Source organism: Amblyomma maculatum, chromosome 6, assembly GCF_055883805.1.
Source record: "Amblyomma maculatum isolate TAMU_Amacu chromosome 6, ASM5588380v1, whole genome shotgun sequence".
Lineage (NCBI taxonomy): Eukaryota > Metazoa > Arthropoda > Arachnida > Ixodida > Ixodidae > Amblyomma > Amblyomma maculatum.
The window spans coordinates 3,959,598-3,965,565 of record NC_139349.1 but is presented as its reverse complement, the minus strand read 5'-3'; the positions used below and the strand labels follow the sequence as shown (position 1 = coordinate 3,965,565).

At 46.6% G+C, this 5,968-nt stretch overlaps 1 non-coding gene across 1 annotated transcript; it reads right to left on the bottom strand.

The window, feature by feature from the left end:
- Nucleotides 1-5,029: 5,029 nt before the first annotated feature.
- TRNAP-CGG (transfer RNA proline (anticodon CGG)) lies at nucleotides 5,030-5,102 on the bottom strand. Its single transcript has one exon. It is a non-coding gene; the product is annotated as a tRNA-Pro (tRNA).
- Nucleotides 5,103-5,968: the final 866 nt, after the last annotated feature.

The window sequence follows — 5,968 nt, the reverse complement described above, 5'->3', positions numbered from 1 at the left end:
TGTTTGAGCTGCATTTTTTTTTATCTGCCGAGGGGTTTTAGTTGTATTCACAGCGGCTAATTGTGAATGCAGGTATTGAGGCTGAGACGTGTCGCCGAGTGGCTCGTGATTCAGACTCTCTGGGTATCTTTACATCAACTGCATGGCACACATTAGATTTCCGAGTTTATCCTACATCGAAACGGTGGCCGGGACTGAAGTGGGTCTCCTTAACTACGGAGCCACCGCGCCCGCTGCAGCTTTTAATTGTAATGCAAGCTGAAAGCGTGAATAGCCGTGATAAAATTGCGAACTTTAACGCTGACAGCCGTCCATGACAGGGCAGACACAACAGGCGTGCAGCGTAGTTATTTCAACGAATAACGCAAGGAGAAGAAAAACCCATGCTGCGCCAAGAAGCAAAGCACTTGTTACTTTTGCCATTCTTACATAAAATCGTTTCTTCATACAGCCGCTTGACGCTAGCGAGGGGCTTCGTGGTTACCAACAACGTTCATTTGACGCTCGGTATGAAGAATCATCGTGAGTGCAATGGTGGGTTGAGCGGAGTACTTCGTACGTAATTTGCGTGCACTGTTTATGAACGAGAAAAATCACCGTCCACTTACTCGACTGAAACTAATTGTAAGCATCCAAAGCTTTGTAATTCTCGACGTGTTCCGCGGGTAATTTGCTAGGCAAACACAGCAAATAGGGAATAACGTTGGTCCTTTTCCTTCACAGACAGCAACGCGTCGCTTGTGTGCCTTGAACTCACTCTGTCTCGTATATGGCTTCCAGGACCGGACGCTGCCCGCCGTGTACGCGGAGTTTTTTCTATGTATCGCTTTTGTCCTTACCGATGAGGCTGCCTTGTGTACACTAACTCGACAGAATACGCGTCGTGTCGATTATTCGAGAGAAAGAGCGATTCTGAAATGGAGAACGCTTGAATGGTATTTTGGTCTCTTCATCTGCGTTTTGCCTTTAACCTATAAAGGGGGACCAGACTCGACTATTTGTCAGGTTCTCATAAACCCCCTGAGCACATGGTTTCTTCATTTGCCAAATAAGTGCCTGCAAATCACAATAACACGCTCTTGGCAAGCTTGGCCACAGTGCCGCTCCCGTGCTTTTTGCCTACCGTGGGATCGCAGACGACTGCAGTGCCACCTCTACGACCTTGTTTATTTGTAAACTTGGAGGAGGTCTATACGCAAGCAGCAGCACAGAGAAGGTTGGCGCTGAAGAAACCTTTGTACGCTCGCTTGATTACTCTCCTTAAAAGCAAGCACTTGGAAGTAGCGATAACTTTGCGTTTACAATATCGAATCCTCGCCTGCTATGAGCATTTCGGCGTGCGTATTTGCTTTTTATTTCTTTTGCTATCGAATTGTGCCACGAGTTCCAGATGCGATAGATCTCGCGAATGCAATCGACCGGGACACAAGAGCTTTGGCACATGCACACTTATAGACGTTACAGCATGCGGCGTGCCATCCAGGCACACCAAAGTGTGCTCGCGGATAGCACGTGGCAGCGCTGACAAAAACATGCGCGAAGGAAGCTATGAACGCGCGCTCGAAAGCAACAGAAGATGCATCATAAAGACACCGTGCGTGTTCTGAAAGTATAAAAGCAGCACTTTGAAGAAGTCTCTTTTTGTACGTCTCGCTGGAATATCTTGTGCCTTCATAGTATACGATATGTTTCGGCAATGTGTAAAAAATATCATGATAAAGTATACCCCCCGCATGGTGTCTTCTTAGTGTGGGAGCCCTACTTCACGAGGTCTAACCGGCCCACCAGTCCCTACGTCACCGATATCGAGCGGGACCTTGGAACGTCCTGTGTAGCATAGCTGCCGTGCTCGCAGGAAGTAAATGCATCGTAACGGAACGGATTCCAACCCACAAATTTTCCGTGGTAAGCGAGACTGAATCTCGTAGCTGTCGGTCCAGCAGATCCCCTCGCGTTTGAAACTGCAACACAATGCCTTACACCTTGCACGTCTTCACCTTCATCAATTTTCATTTGTGCGCGAAATATTTCGCTCGTTCTACTCAGTTTGACTGGAATAAAATGCCACAGCTTTTTGAATGTTAGTTTGACAGTTTAACGTGATTGCGTTATAGTATGAGTCCAGTTTCGATTGCGCATTCGCTAGGTCTACCTTTATTTAGTTTAAACTGACCGTGAATTTACGTGAAGGTGCTTGCAGCCAGACACGATATTGTCAGGGCTCATCAAACATGCAGGTTCAAGGGTCGCACCACTCTTGAAAACATTCACAAGGCTAGGTGCATGCTTGAGTGTTGTGACGCAGGATGTGCCCAGGTCACCGTTTTTCAACTCGACCTGGAAAAAGCCTTTGATTGCTTAGCGCACGAAGTGTGGTTTTCTATCTCGGATTACATTAACGTTGGTTCTGTTGTTAGATACGGGGTGGCTCTGGCTTACCGTAACTGCACTGCGAGGTTAATAGTAAACAAATCTTCGGGGGCCCCAATTAGTGTGCAACGTTCGGTTTGCCTGGCTTGTCCCGTCAGTCCTCTTTTATTTTGGATTAATGTAGAAACCTTGTGTATAAGTATAATAAGAAATGATGCAATTCATGGCTTGTGTTTAGAGGCTGCAGAAGTAAAGCTACTGTCTTATGCAGACGATGTAACACTTTTCTGTACAAATCAATGCAGCATTAGCAGATCAGTGGATGCGGTAAAGCTCTTCAGTGAGATTGCGGGATGTTTGGCTGTGGAAGTGCCAGGGGTTTTGGCACGGGGAATGGCCTTTCACACCAGAAGTCTTAGCTAATGTGAAATAATAATAATTATAATTGTTTCACAGAAAGGGAAATGCGCAGTACCTGTCACACTTGTTTCTGTGGACACATGACCGCACCCTAACGGAAGGGATGAAGGTGGGAATGAAAGTGAAAAGACAGAAAGAGGAGCCGTAGTAAAAACGACCGCCTGGGGATCTTCATCGTGCGCTGACATCCCACAGCGGAGGGGGGAGGGGGTGATGGGTGGCTGTTCCTGGCCCTACGGGGCTGGGACGGTAGGTCAACGCCGCTTGCGGCGGGGGCTAGCCAGCCACCAAATTTTTATCTGTTGTAGGCCGTCATTGCACCCGCCACCACGCAACAAACATTGTACAGAGACTTATGTGACACTTTGTTTCCGGAGCCCATATACATGGCCTTATACTCTGGAGGCCCAGGCAGTAATGCTTTGAAGAGCGTTAAGAACATACAGATCCCACTGGGAACAAAAATTTTTTTTTCAAACTGCACACTAGAACATTGTGTGTAAAGTGTTTTCATGAAAAAGCGGCTTTTTCCTACCATCTGGATCCGATTGCGTCATCCGTAAAAAAGCCGAAATAATAGATCACGTATTTCTTCACTGTTGGGGAGGGCTATTAAAAAACAGTTACCACTAGCCTCGTATGGAATTAGATTTTTGCCTACAGATAATGAAGGTGGTTGTCATTTTGATTTAGATTTATTCGTGGGCCTCTAATGTACATGGCGGTCCCGAATGGCCAGGTATCACTGTGATATTGATTGATGGACGGCCGACACGCGTGTACTCCGCAAAGGTATTTACAGGTTTATTGAGGTTTTGAAATCTCAAACATGTGTCCCGGACTGGTTACCAAGGTTAGAGCCTTTGGTTCTGCTTAGAAAAATTTAGTGTGTCAAAGTCATACGCGTAGAAATTGGCTGTTTATTTTTTCCGCGATGTATTTTGAGGCCTGTTGAATATATATATATATATATATATATATATATATATATATATATATATATATATATATATATATATATATATATATATATAGGGGAAATGAGGGTGCTCGTTATAATACATGAAGGAAAGAAGCCAACAGTCGGCGAGGCCAAGGAAAGCGTTGGGGATAGTACTTTGTCTTTTTATTTTTAATATTTGCTTGGATAATCAGAGAAATTAGTAATGTAATCTGTTTAGGGGAAAGATAATTAAACACAAAGTAGAAGAAAAAACAACGTGCCGATGGTGGGGACCGAACCCACGACCTCCGAATATCGCGTCCGGTGCTCTTCCAACTGAGCTACATCGGCCGCTGTCCCCCCTGCTACTTGCTTGGGTATTTATGTTGTCTGTATACGAACCTTGAGAGTGTTCACCAGCGCCGCCCTCAGCCAAGGCGGCGGACGTGGAACGTCCTTTGTTACCGCCAGCGTCACGTAGAACGTGATCAAGAGCGAGGGCGAAAGCTGTGCTAGAACCCTCTTACGCTACCTATGGCTTCAAGACTGCCAGAACCGAGACCCCCGTAAGCTACAAGCAGATCAATTAAGGGGAAATGAGGGTGCTCGTTATAATACATGAAGGAAAGAAGCCAACAGTCGGCGAGGCCAAGGAAAGCGTTGGGGATAGTACTTTGTCTTTTTTTTTATTTTTTTTTTTTTTTAAATATTTGCTTGGATAATCACAGAAATTAGTAATGTAATCTGTTTAGGGGAAAGATAATTAAACACAAAGTAGAAGAAAAAACAACGTGCCGATGGTGGGGACCGAACCCACGACCTCCGAATATCGCGTCCGGTGCTCTTCCACCTGAGCTACATCGGCCGCTGTCCACCCCTGCTACTTGCTTGGGTATTTATGTTGCCTGTATACGAACCTTGAGAGTGTTCACCAGCGCCGCCCTCAGCCAAGGCGGCGGACGTGGAACGTCCCTTGTTACCGCCAGCGTCACGTAGAACGTGATCAAGAGCGAGGGCGAAAGCTGTGCTAGAACCCTCTTACGCTACCTATGGCTTCAAGACTGCCAGAACCGAGACCCCCGTAAGCTACAAGCAGATCAATTAAGGGGAAATGAGGGTGCTCGTTATAATACATGAAGGAAAGAAGCCAACAGTCGCCGAGGCCAAGGAAAGCGTTGGGGATAGTACTTTGTCTTTTTTTTTATTTTTAATATTTGCTTGGATAATCAGAGAAATTAGTAATGTAATCTGTTTAGGGGAAAGATAATTAAACACAAAGTAGAAGAAAAAACAACGTGCCGATGGTGGGGACCGAACCCACGACCTCCGAATACCGCGTCCGGTGCTCTTCCAACTGAGCTACATCGGCCGCTGTCCCCCCTGCTACTTGCTTGGGTATTTATGTTGTCTGTATACGAACCTTGAGAGTGTTCACCAGCGCCGCCCTCAGCCAAGGCGGCGCTGGTGGCCACGTTGCGGAGGCCAAGGCGGCGGACGTTCCACGTCCGCCGCCTTGGCTGAGGGCGGCGCTGGTGAACAGTCTCAAGGTTCGTATACAGACAACATAAATACCCAAGCAAGTAGCAGGGGGGACAGCGGCCGATGTAGCTCAGTTGGAAGAGCACCGGACGCGATATTCGGAGATCGTGGGTTCGGTCCCCACCATCGGCACGTTGTTTTTTCTTCTACTTTGTGTTTAATTATCTTTCCCCTAAACAGATTACATTACTAATTTCTGTGATTATCCAAGCAAATATTAAAAAAAAAAAGACAAAGTACTATCCCCAACGCTTTCCTTGGCCTCGCCGACTGTTGGCTTCTTTCCTTCATGTATTATAACGAGCACCCTCATTTCCCCTTAATTGATCTGCTTGTAGCTTACGGGGGTCTCGGTTCTGGCAGTCTTGAAGCCATAGGTAGCGTAAGAGGGTTCTAGCACAGCTTTCGCCCTCGCTCTTGATCACGTTCTACGTGACGTTGGCGGTAACAAAGGACGTTCCACGTCCGCCGCCTTGGCTGAGGGCGGCGCTGGTGAACATTCTCAAGGTTCGTATACAGACAACATAAATACCCAAGCAAGTAGCAGGGGGGACAGCGGCCGATGTAGCTCAGTTGGAAGAGCACCGGACGCGATATTCGGAGGTCGTGGGTTCGGTCCCCACCATCGGCACGTTGTTTTTTCTTCTACTTTGTGTTTAATTATCTTTCCCCTAAACAGATTACATTACTAATTTC